This window comes from Dipodomys ordii, unplaced genomic scaffold (assembly GCF_000151885.1).
Source record: "Dipodomys ordii isolate 6190 unplaced genomic scaffold, Dord_2.0 Scaffold133, whole genome shotgun sequence".
Taxonomy (NCBI): Eukaryota; Metazoa; Chordata; class Mammalia; order Rodentia; family Heteromyidae; genus Dipodomys; species Dipodomys ordii.
The window spans coordinates 2326438-2339577 of record NW_012267349.1 but is presented as its reverse complement, the minus strand read 5'-3'; the positions used below and the strand labels follow the sequence as shown (position 1 = coordinate 2339577).

Here is a 13140-nt window from a genome sequence, read left to right as displayed (position 1 = left end):
GAGGAGGAGGAGGAGAAGAAGAAGAAGAAGAAGAAGAAGAAGAAGAAGAAGAAGAAGAAGAAGAAGAAGAAGAAGAAGAAGAAGAAGAAGACACATCCCATGTCCTAGAAGCACCACAAAGTACACTGACTGGCATGAAATATTAAATCCAATCAATTCTCAGGAGAGAATGCCATACATTTGCTTTGCTAAGTATTATGGATCCGTTGTTAAGTAGTGTCTGCTGTGGAGAGAGAGTGGGCTGGTGAATTATCTGGAAGTGTAAACGACAAAGTGTGTAACTCCAACAAATTCCAAGTCCTGTAGCCACGGGGCTGATGTTCAAATATCTCTGACCTTACTACATGCAGTATTGTACTACCTTCATTTCACTGACATCCCTGAAGTCTTCATTCTTGGACTAAAATTACCCCACCCTGCTGCCCACCCTCTCTAGCAGAGCAATTTAAAAACTGAAGGTAATAGAACTTGTAAATGTCATAAATAATGTAGTTTTTCTTCCTCATTTTGTGAGTTGTAGGACCATGGCTCCAGGCAGTCTCCTAATTCCAGGACCTTAGTAGGACATTAGGGTCCCAGGGACCTAAGCACCTGGAATCAGTCTTATCTTTAGCCTCAACCTGGAGGTAATAGCTGGAACATCTCCTGACCAAATGAGTTCCCAAATATCAGCCAATTGGATCCTCTGCTGTCAGAACCCATCTAGGTGATGCTCAGGAGCCACAAGGAAATCTGCAAGGGTGTAACATTACTCTTTATAAGAAAAGACTTCTTGTGGAACACCCCCATCCGGAATGTTTAGAAGCTCCTATTTCTCTCAGTCCCTTAGAAGAAAATCTCATTCTCTGCTCCAGCACCAGGAGGGAAATAGAAGAATGGTGACATCTGGTGGCCAGGACTTTCTGTGCTGGATATGGATCATAACAAATTTTAATCATAATAAATTCACTTTGAAGCCAAGTTCCCACGGATGGTTACTAACTTTACAGACTGGTGGCCTAAAGATTACTGAACGGCACCAATCATTTAAACTGTATGGATCCACTGCTATAGAGGAGGTTACAGATAGTTATTTCAGGATTGCTGTTGTTGTTGTTGTTCAGATACTAGGGTTTAAACTCAGGGCCTGGGCTCTATCGCTTAGCTTTTTTTTTTTTTTGCTCAAGGCTGGCACTCTACCACTTGAGCCACAGCTCCACTTCTGGCTTTCTGGTGGTTAATTGGAGATAACAGTGTCACAGACTTTCCTGCCCAGGCTGGCTTCAAACTGTGGTCTCAGCCTCCTGAGTAGCTAGGATTAAGATGTAAGCCACCAGTGTCCAGCTATTCAGGGATTTTTTAAACAAAGTATGTGTGTATGTATAGAAACAAAGTATACGGGTATAAATTCACATGTATCCACAGATATACATTTTATACATTGTATATTCTGCTCATTTATATAAATAATATATACTTTCATGCCTTTGAGGAAATTGATACTATGACAAATTTTTTCTCAGAGTAAAGATTTTAGTGTATTATACTATTGTGAGAAGACACTGCCTTGTAGATAGAAAGATGTTCACTTGGATGAAGTCAACCATCTTACCATGTCTTCTCAAATGAGAATTCACTACAAACATAGGAAGAAAATAATACAGTGTTATCTTAATACTAACAGCGTCGCATATTTATGCATGAGCAGCTGATGGCCAAGCTCATGTACATGGGTGAAGTGAGATTCCTTTGTTGTGTTTCCATCACTTGTGAACAATAAGTGCTAGATGAAAAAAAGAATGTTTGGATTATGTCAGTGTCTTCTAGTATTACTAAGCCTGTTTGCTCCATGTCTGTCTGTGTAATTGTCCCAGGTACCACATGTTAGAAAATTGCCCAATTTTAAGTACAGAAAAAACACATGTCTGTCAACACAATCAAGTCCATTGTATCCCTGCTTATCTCTGGGAATTCTATTGATTTTTGTACCAATCCATGAGGCAGATCTTACTATATATACCTCTTTTAGAAATACAGAAGCTAAGTCTTGGAAAAGTTAAATATTGTACATCCTTCAACAAGCACTATTGATTGATAAAGTTCAGAACCAGAATTGAATCCAAAATCTACCTGACAACAAAGCCCAGAATCTTCTTCTACACTATGCTGCCCACTCCAGCCAGCCAAGAAGAAATGAAGATCAAGACAGAAACTACTCTATCAAATATCTGAAATATTAAAGAAGATATTTAAGGTATTATCCATACCACATTTACTCACCTGTTTGAACTGTATGAAAATTGTGACAGTTGTACAGTTATGTTTGTAAACTTGATAAAACTAGGCCCCCTGTGGGTCAGTCTTGGTTTAGGTTTCTGTGAAATAAACAAGTGACTTTTTTTTCTGCCAAGACCTGACCAGTCTTTAAAGGTTGGAGGACTTATGCACTATGTAATGTTGGTGGAGGCCAAAACCTCTAAGGTGGCTGCCCACATTTTAGAGCAGCACTAGAATCTGGAGATTGGCCCAGGATTTACTGATGTGAACAGTGATGTCCAAAAAATAGTGGGAAATATGGGAAGTATCTTTACCCTATCTGTTCAATGGCATGCTTTTAGCAGTTATTTCCAGATCCTTGCTTCTGAGCCTGACTCCCCACTTTTTCTTTAAAGAAACCTTTCTTGACCAAGTGCCTGTGTCTCACCCCTATAATCCTAGCTACTCAGGAGGCTGAGATCTGAGGATCGCGGTTCAAAGCCAGACCGGGCAGGAAAGATCGTGAGACTCCTATCTCTAATAAACCACCAGAAAACCTTGAGCTGAAGAGCTGAGGGACAGCGCCCAGGCCCAGAGTTCAAGTCCCACGACTGACCAAAAAAAAAAAAAAGAAACCTTTCTTCTTAAATTAGTCAGAGCAAGTTTCTGTTTGTAGTTAAGATAGCTACAGCAATACAAAATCCAAATTAGAATCAAGAGATATAATGTCTCAAGGAAACAAAAGGTTATCAAGTTTGGACTATCTAGTTTGATTAGGGCTGTGGATGGAAAACAATGAGTTTATAGGTGTGATTAAATTCTGGACTGGGAATATAGATTAGTGGTAATGTTCATGCAAGTTTATTAAAGTATAAACTGTATGCATTGAGAATGTAAGTATCCATCAAGTATTAGGAAAACCAAGATATAGCTAAGGAATAAAAGAACTATGAGAATAAGATGGGTGTTTTTTATGAGGTTGATTAAAGAAAGAGAACAATGAACTTAGTCTAAAGTTCTCAGGCCAAAGTACATATAAAACAGGAATTTTTTGACTTCTGAAATTAACACACAATACACACATATACATACATACACACATACACACACACACACACACACACACACACACAACTAACAACAACCACCTGACTTTAGCAGCTGGCATCCAAGATTTGTGAAACCAAAAAGGAAACTTTGCTCTAGTGACTTACTGACTGACAAAGTCACCCATGTTCACAGCTTTAAAACTCTTACTTGAAATCATTGATTAGAATAGAATAGAATTTTGAGGACTGAATGGAGATTCATGCGAGAATTCAAATGAGTTAATGTACTCCATATGCCCCAAACATTACAATGGCTTCGCTTAATAAAGGAAGGCAACAAAGAGGCTCCTGCTATCTTCACTGAGATCCTGCAATGATCTGGATTGTATATGTTGCCCTGAAACCTCACACTTCATACCAAACCTTCACTTTCTTTCTCTCCCTACAGAGTCAGACCCCAGCATGCCTAAAGCGGATTGAGGAGAGAAATTTCAAAGGAAAAAGACTTACCCATTGCAGGTGTTGGGAGATCGTGTTAATTTGCAAAAAGCAAAACTCAAAAATACATATGGAGACTGATGCTGAGAATGCCAGATCAAGGAAAGAAAACCAGCTTTAGATCAGGCTAAAATTATTGATATGGAGGAGTTTCCAAAGCTTTTAGACTCGATGTGCTCACTTGAGCAGTTGGGTGTAGTGTTAATCATCTGCTCAGTTGGCTGCTAAAATCTAGACTCATGGGGGCTGGTGTAAATAATAGTGTTAGCTGGCACACATGCAGATCTCACAGCCAAGCACTATTTAAAGTACTTTCCTACATTAAGTTATTGAAGCCTAATAATAAACTTAGGAGATATGTACTGTCATCCCTTTTACAAAAGATGAAATCAAAGCACAGAGAAGTTCAACCATTCTGGCATGTGGCCTATAAATAGTCCAAGTGGGATTCAAATTGGATGGCTTGGTTCTAGTGATTGAGCTTTGAAGATCTATGTGAAAAAAAAAATTAAATGAAAGTGAGATGCCACAAGTACATTGGTATTATGTAGATAAAGGAATCCAGGAATTTAGGGCAATGATTTAATAGACTTTTTTTCAAGTGTGACCTAGTTATGTGTTCCAATATCATTTCCTTAAGATGGGGGGAATGGCAGTGTGTTTCAGGAACACTGTATTAGCTTCTCTCTGGAGGCCAAACCTTGGTTCCTACACACTCTGACAAAGCTCCAGCCCTTTGAGTGAAGGAGTGAATGGATACTTGCAGCAGGCACCATTATACAACCTTCCAAAAGCCATTCCCAGTCTATTTTCTCTTGCAGCTACATTAGTCTATAGACCCAACAGTCGGATGCTTGCTTTCTCAGCTCCTAAGTCCACTAGTGCTGGGAGGTAGGGGAGGAGCATGAGACTCAGTTTTGGCCAATGAGATTGAAGGGAAAATAGGAGGAGGAATTCTGAGAAAGAGACTGTGTATTGATGTGTTTTTATGCTTACTGTGAATGTTTGCTTGCTGTTTATTTACTGGGAGTGCTAGGGATCAAACTTAGATAGAGTCTAGGGGGTTAAGTTCTCTATCACTGAGTTATGTCTCTCACTCTTGGTTTCTTTTTAAGAGGGATTTAAGGAGCTAGATTCTTACCATGGATACCCTGGACATCATGCCTTTGAATAAAGTCATGAAGCCTGGAGCCACAGTCACCCTTATTCAAATCTACAGTTTAAACCTAAACTAAAAAGCCACTTGGATGATGCAGTTCAGAAAGATGAAAAGAGCTGGGATCTTTGAAGAGTCATACTCAGCAACTGTGTACCTTCAGGCTGCTTATTAGCAGAGGGAAACAAATTCAACTGTGTTACAGTATTGCTGATTCACTTTTTAACATCTATGGTCTAAAACATTTCTGAATGATAACATAATTCTGGAGGAAGAACCCAAAATGACATCCCTGATATAAACTATGTGTCTTTCTTCCAGCCATCAGAAGAAATCTCAAAATGGCCTATGTTCTTATGCTGTGTTTTGTGAGAACTTTGAACAGGATCCAAATGCATTTATATAATTTATAATGATACATTTTTTAAAAAATCCTTTTTTTCCTTTTGATTGAATAGTCCAGCTGCTGCTGAGCACCTTACACCATAAGCAGGCAGACCTCTTTTCGTGATGTTTAAATCTCAATAATGTAGTCTCCCTGGATTCTCACTAGCAAAGAAGAATAAGTGCTTATCTTTAATATATATTTCATTTTTGATGATTGTTTTAATTGTACAATTTTATAGGGTGACACGAAAAGTTGGTATGCATATATATAACCATCAAATCAAACTAATTAGTATTTCACTGCTTACATATTAAAACAAATGGCTTTTATGAGCATAAAATAGATATACATACTTATGAGATAGATTGTGACATTTCAATACATGTATACAATATGTACCAATCAAATCAGGGTAATTAACATTCCTCTTTCCTTATCAATTCTTTGTGTTTGGAACTTTGAAGTTCCTCTCTTCTAGTTCTTCATAAAATATATAAATGTTACTATGGCTCTCTCTCCCCCTCAATGCTGTAAAACATCAGAACTTATTATTTCTATAGATCTTTGTTTAGAAACACACAACCTCCCATTTCCTTTCACCTTTTCTAAACTTCTAAAAATAACATATACTTTCAAATACTTGAATCTAACTCATTCACTTAATAGAGTACTTATAAATGCAAAAGTCTCTTTGGTGACTCCTAAAGCTCACATTAAAATTATGTTCTATCCTATATCATTTTTAATTTTTAAAATGTTTATAAATTATTCATAAGGGACAATTCTGTGTTTAAATTCTATTATTCACTATAAGTTTTAAAGTCAAGCTACTTCCTTAAGCTATGTGCTGGTGGCTGACGCCTATAATTCTAGCTAATCAGGAGGCTGATATCTGGAGGTTCAAACCCAGCATAGGAAGAAAAGTGCCTGAGACTCTGTTTCAAAATAAGTAAAATATAGGCCTTTAGGAGTGGTTCAAGTGGAAGAGCACCAGCTGAGTAAAGTAATCCAAGTTTGAGGTTCTGGGTTTAAAACCTAGTACCACATGTGCATGCAAGCATGTACGCACACGTGCGCGTGCACGCGCACACACACACACACACATACACATAATTCTTTTAGAAGACAACTTGGTCCAAAGGAGGCTAAATCACAACTGAGAATGTCAAATATTACAAATTATATGTGATAATAGTAGCATATGTTTTATAATAATCATAATACTTAAGAGAGGAGAGCAGTTTTGTTTCTACAGAAGATTTTATTAATTTTATTTACTGTTTACTTGCTGTTATAAAAAATTACCTCAGGTGTAATTTTAAGATGATGCAGATGCATTAATTCACAGTTCTGGAGGTCAGACATCTAGAGTGAATTCAAGCTTAGAAATCAATGTATCAGCCAAGATAATTCCTTCTGGAGACCATAGGAAAAATTTATCCTTTGCCTCTTCTAGCTTCTAGAGACTGTGGTCCTTCTTGGCTCTTGAGTATATCATTCCAGTATCTGCTTTTTTTATTTTAAATCATTATTCAGTTCAGTATTGTCTTCCCTCTGAACTCCAGAGAGTTGCATCCATTTCAGAACAACATACATCTACCTTTGCCCCAAGTCCCCCAAAGTCTCTTATCACAGCACCAACTCCAAGTCCAAATCCTCTCTGGATATTATCAGTTCAAAAGTCCCAAATTGCTACATCTGAATCATCTACATCCAGAAGCTGTAAGACTCCAAGTATGAGCCATTCTATGAACCTTTGAAACAAGAAAGCAAAGCATCTAATTCTAAAATACAGTAGTGAGACAGACAAGGGCTAATGGTTATAGACATCCCTATTCTGCAAAATGGAGATGGTAGAAAGAAAAAATCGTGCCAGTCTCAACTTCATTCACAGCCCAGGATTAATCCTCTGTGGCTCTCAGCTCTACTCTTAAACTGATGCTCCATCCTCTAAATCATAGCTCGTTTTTAATGAGGACCATTATATATTTTCATCTAAGTAGCTTGTTTTCTGACTGCATAATTTTGGAAGCCCACAACATCTTTTAATTTTTGTATCCTCAAAGGCCTCATATCTAAAATAACTTAAAGCTCAAAGAGTTATCCCCCCAAAATAAATCCTCAAAGAAGCAACCACCATATTAATAAGTGAGCTAAAGACTTAAAGAGAGACTTCTCTGAAGGGAAATAAGAATGGCCAATAGATACACAAAGAAATGTTCTACATCTCTGGCCATAAAAGAAATGCAAATCAAAATGACAGTGAGATTACACCTCACCCTGGTGAGAATGGCCACTGTTGGAAAAATAATAATAACAGATGCTGGTGAGAATGTGGTCAAAAGGAAATGCTACTACCTAGTGGGAATGTAAACTAGCATAACCACTCTGGAAAGCAGTATGGAGGTTCCTTAAAAGATCAAACATAGAGCTCCCCTATGACCCAGAAATCCCACTTCTGAGCATTTACCCAAATGACCACAAACAAGGCCATACTAAAGCTACCAGCACAACTATGTTCATTGCAGCATTATTTACCACAGTTAAGATATGGAATCAGCCCAGATGCCCCTCAGTAGATGAATAGATCAAGAATATTCCATTGTGTCTATGTACACAATGGAATTCTGTGCTTCCATCAGAAAGAATGACATTGCCCCATTCATAAGGAAATGGAAAGACTTGGAAAAAATCATATTAAGCGAAGTAAGCCAGACCCAAAGAAATATAAGCTTCATGGTTTCCTTCATTTGTAATAATTAATATATGTCTAGGTTAGTCCTAGCAAAAGATCATAATAGCTCAATAGCTATGTACATATGACCAAATAAAATATTAATAATTGAAATGAACTCCAAGATACAGATAAAAGAAAGATTTTTTTTTGTTTACCGAGTGTTGTCACTGTTTTTTATTTCAGTACTCTTTATCTTGTGTATAAGTATATCTTATTTGGGGAAGGGAAGAGGAATCACAGAAATAGTGAGAGGAAGGACAAAGGGTGAACCAATGCAACAGTGATACTCATTCGATACTATGTTGGCAAGGAACAATTTGGGGGAGGGAAAGTGGGAGAAAATAAGGGGGATAACACTATTTGACAATTGTGCTCATTTCCTTACTTATATAACTGTAACCCCTCTGCACATCACTTTCACAATACAATGAAAATAAAAATAATATATATTTATTATCCATCTGTATTTTTTATTCTGAAAAAATTTTTTGTCTAATTTCTCCCCCTTTCTGTCTATGATGGCAATGTTTCTAGCTCAACATCTACAAAAAGTGTGTAGATTTTCCATGCATGTTTATAGGGGTACATACTACATTGGAGTCTCCTCCACAGAGCTTTCATGGATCATCTTAAGAGATGGCTGAAGGCTCTCTATGTGACAGGATGCTGTGACATTTTGTTTCTTTCTAGGTTCTAGCAAAAGATTTTCCAGCCACATTCTTGGCTTTCTTTCCAGAGCACAATTTCTTGACAGCAAATATCCTGATCTTCTCTTTTTCCAAAATCTGGATAAGCTGATAATTTCCAAGCTCATTAAATCCTTGTTCCTTTATTTGAGCTGTAATTTCCTCAGTTAAATCTCTTTTTTCTTATATTTATTCTATAAAATAAATAATAAACTAAGTTGTACCTACAACACTGTGCTTGAAACTCTGAAGTAAGTATTCAAGTACACTGCTGACAAGTTCTTCTTTCTACATAAACATAGAAGACAAATTCTTCTAGACTTTATGCTACTGTATGACAAGGACACCTTTTTTTTTACTTTCTTTTTTTTGGTGGGGGGTCAGTCGTGGGGCCTGAACTCTGGGTCTGGGCGCTGTCCCTCAGCTCTTCAGCTCAAGGCTAGCACTCTACCATGCTTTTTTTTTTCTGCTTATGTAGTGCTGAGGAATAGAACCCAAGGCCTCAAGCATGCAAGGCAGCACTCTACCACTGAGCCACCTTCCCAGCCCCTTTTCTTTTACTTTGTACTGGTGTACTGGTGTATTTGTTCCTTATTCCCTCCTGAGTCCTCATCAGCAATGTCTTAACATTCATCATTCCACTAAGTCCATTCAAGGCAATTCAGGCTTTGCTATTATGCTGCTTAAACTTCTAAAGTCACTTCCACATTTGTTACCCCAGCACCCCACAATATAAAAACAAATCTATGTGAGTTTTCTGATGTTGTAACAAATTAACACAAATTTAGTGGCTTAAAACTTCATACATTTATTCTTTTGCTGTCCTGGGGGTCAGAAGTATGAAGTCCAATGAGTGTACTTCTTGAGGAAATTATTTCCTTGCTTTGGTCTGTTTTCTGGAGCCTGTCCTCAGTCCTTGGCTCACACCTCCCTTTTCCCTCTGCTTCAATGTTCAGGTATAGTACCTCTAACTCTTAACATCACACTTCTGTGTACTCCTGTGGTTACAGTATCTAGTATAATCTCTCTACATCAAGATTTTTAATTTAATCTTATCTATGAAGTCCTATTTATTTCCTCCAATGTAGTATTTACAGATTCCAGAGATTAGAATGTGGGCATCCTTCAGGCACGCCATTCAGCCCATCACAGGCTGCCTCTACCTCTTCCCCCTCCCAGGCATATTCTTCACTCTTGGATTCTGGTCTTGGTCTTGTGCTTTGCTTTCCCTAGATGACAAAGGAGGCTTCCATTAGTGACTCTATAAGATGATGAGGATGTAGCGAGCAAAGTTTATTCAGTTTGTCCTAGAGTGAAGTTCCAGCATCTCCACAGACAGAAGAATAAGACCAGGTAAGAGCAGCTAACCTAAGCTGTGTAAAAAGAAACACACATTGTCACTGGTTTTTAGGGTAATTATCTCATCTGCACAATGACTTTAAGTCTCACTAGATAACTACCAATGTTCATTCAATTGTTCAAAACACCCAAAGTTATGTGAATTTAAACACATATACACATACTTTATGATGTATCAAACTTTCTTTCTTAGTGCTTATAAAAACTGCTTCTTAAGAAAATACCATTTGGATGAAGTAAACTTTTCCTGAACCACAGAAAAAAATTCAAAGGCAGTAATATAAAATAGAGGAACCACCTTTCTTGGAACATCATCAACAGCAGATGAGTTTATGATGCACTGTGTTTGCTGAAACAGGCTACAAAACACCTTAGCGTTCTACAGAGAATAAGCAAGTCAACTCTTTCCCCTGATTTTCAAGACCTGCAATTTAGAAAGAGGCTCTAAAGTCTGTACCTTGCATAACTGTTTCAGCAGTTTCTTAATTGTGCTGTTGTGCAAGTATAGTAATTGTATACTGAGAGCTGCTTGTGCACATGTCTCCCAAACTCAGGTTCAGTGTGGTTTGGTGACATCAGGCTGATAAGTGAGTGGTAGCAAGCCTTGCTGAGACTATTTCCACTACAAAGTGATGATCTAGCTATATAGATTTTCCATATGGGCTGTGCCAGAAAAATCTATTTCTTATACCAGGTCATGGCCAGAAGCTCTGAAAGCCATCTGAGTGATTGAGTAAACTTCAACTCCAGGCTCACTCAGAATATCCAGGATAATCTCTCCCCATCAACATTCTCCATTTAATTACATCTACAATAGTAACCATTTATTTGTGTAACTGATTATTACACAGTAACAATAGTAGCAACAATCTATTTGCTTAAAACCTTCTTGTCCCTGGAGGAAAGGCTTGAAAACGTAACAAAGTAGATGATGACTTTATTCAAATCAATTTAGAGTTAATTTTTCTAAGGATACTCCTGCCTTGAGTATTCAGAGATCTGTATTCCGTGTTGTTTATCAAGGTGGGGAGAGTGCAAGAGGATGATATTTATTCTAACATTTAAGACTATGAGTGGAAATTTACATCCGTGGTAGGAAAAGAATGAGTCTTTTGCATGATTTCAAAACATGGAGAGTTCCTGCTGCCCTGTTCTCAGACATGACTCATGTCTCCACAGTGCCATTCTTGACTGAGTTGACCTTGAACATCCTTGCGGGCATAGTGGTGGCCCCTTATCTGCAGCTAGCGTACATTTGTGTAATCATTCAAGAAATCTTCTGCTCTAGAAAAACATTACTGGGCTAGAAACTAGAAGCAAATCAAATTAGCATTGTTGAAGGCTGGAATAACCTCTGAATCAGACAAGAATCTGAAAATCCCCTCAGTGTCTCCATTCCCTTGAGTAGGCTCAGATAATGCTCTGAATTTCCCACATCTCGATAGCATATATTTTGACAATCATACTCAATCTTTGCCTTGGCTTTATGACTTTCTCGGCATTCCAAGATTCAGATGTATTTAGGCTGTTGGCTCTGCTCCCTGTTTTCCTCACTTAGCCCATATCAGTGTAAATCGGGGCTCTGTGTAGACACGCATGTCAAGGAAATTTCCTGGATCCACAGTGTAAGTCATTTCCATAGCCTTTCCTGAAGTCTTGCTTGTTCCTTTTCCTTTCTGAATATTTTATTATCTTTACTTGTCCAAAGCAGCTGCCATTTGCCAATACAGTGTATGAATACAATGCATTTTGATCAATGCCACCCCTTCCAACATTGTCACCCACTCCTCCCAACCCACCCTTTCCCTTGCATACATACTTTAGGGTATATATATATATATATCTATGTATGGATGTATGTTTGTACATTCATATATATGTATGAATTTACTTATTTTTGCTTTTTAACAAATCAGTTCATGCGTACAATGCATCTGGATCCATGTCATCACTTCAACAACTTCACCCCTCTTCAACCCACCCCTTCCCTTATAATATTTCTCAATTCTGTGGTATATACCATGAATTTTTGCCTTCATTCTCCCCTCCTCCCCATTTCATTCTTCTACCCCCCCTCCTTTCCTTGGCCTCACCTTCTGCTCTTACAGGTACCCATTTCCTGGTACTTACTTTGTTGGGCTTGGTCTTAGTCTTTTTAAAGATTTACACTATTTGCACTCTCCCTAGAATCTCTTACACTTCAGTTAGTTCATTTGTAACCCATTGCTACTACCTAGGATGTTTACTTGTAGACATATAGGCACATTCTAGCTACCACAAATGGGTGAAAGCAAGCAACCTATGTTTCTCTGGGTCTGAATGAGGTGATAGAACATTGTTCCTACCTTCCATGTAAGAACATGCCCATGTAATAAGGATTTTGTGTTATAACAACACTTTTCTGCTTTGTGTTGACTTTCCATGTCTGGATTATTTAAGAGAACAAAGGTTTCTCATTTGGGAATTAGCTGAGATAAGGTTTTATACCTCCTGTATTTAGTGATTTATCGTGTGTGTGTGTGTGTGTGTGTGTGTGTGTGTGTGTGTGTTGGAGGTTGAACTTAAGGTCTTGCTTAGTTTTTTGCTTAAGGATGGTACTCTACCACTTGAACCACACTCTGGCTTTTTGCTGGCTAACTGGAGATAAGAGTCTTTTGGATTTGTCTTCTCAGGCTAGATCTAAACCTCAATATTCAAATCTCAGCCTCCTGAGTATCCAGGATTATAGGCATGAGCCACTACTGCCCATTTTCATTTACTTTAAAAATCTGTCAGTTTGATCATGCTGGTAGCCAAGTTTTGTTCTCAGTAACCTGTGATCCTATCTTGATCAGTGTTGATATCTCCTGGAAATTTTTTTTTTTAGTTTACATTGAAAGACACAGTCTTTATTATAGAAATAGTTTTGTTTTTAAATTTTATTTTATTTGTGAGCATACTGTACAGAGGGGTTACAATTGCATGGGCAGGATAATGCGTACATTTCTTACCAAGCATTGCAGCCTCCTCCTTTGTTTACCCTTCACATCCCT

At 37.9% G+C, this 13140-nt stretch overlaps 1 protein-coding gene across 2 annotated transcripts in view; it reads right to left on the bottom strand.

Annotated features, from left to right (window-relative positions):
* Mgat5 (mannosyl (alpha-1,6-)-glycoprotein beta-1,6-N-acetyl-glucosaminyltransferase) overlaps positions 1 to 13140 on the bottom strand; it is a 372666-nt gene that overhangs the window by 359387 nt on the left and 139 nt on the right. The window lies entirely within an intron of this gene.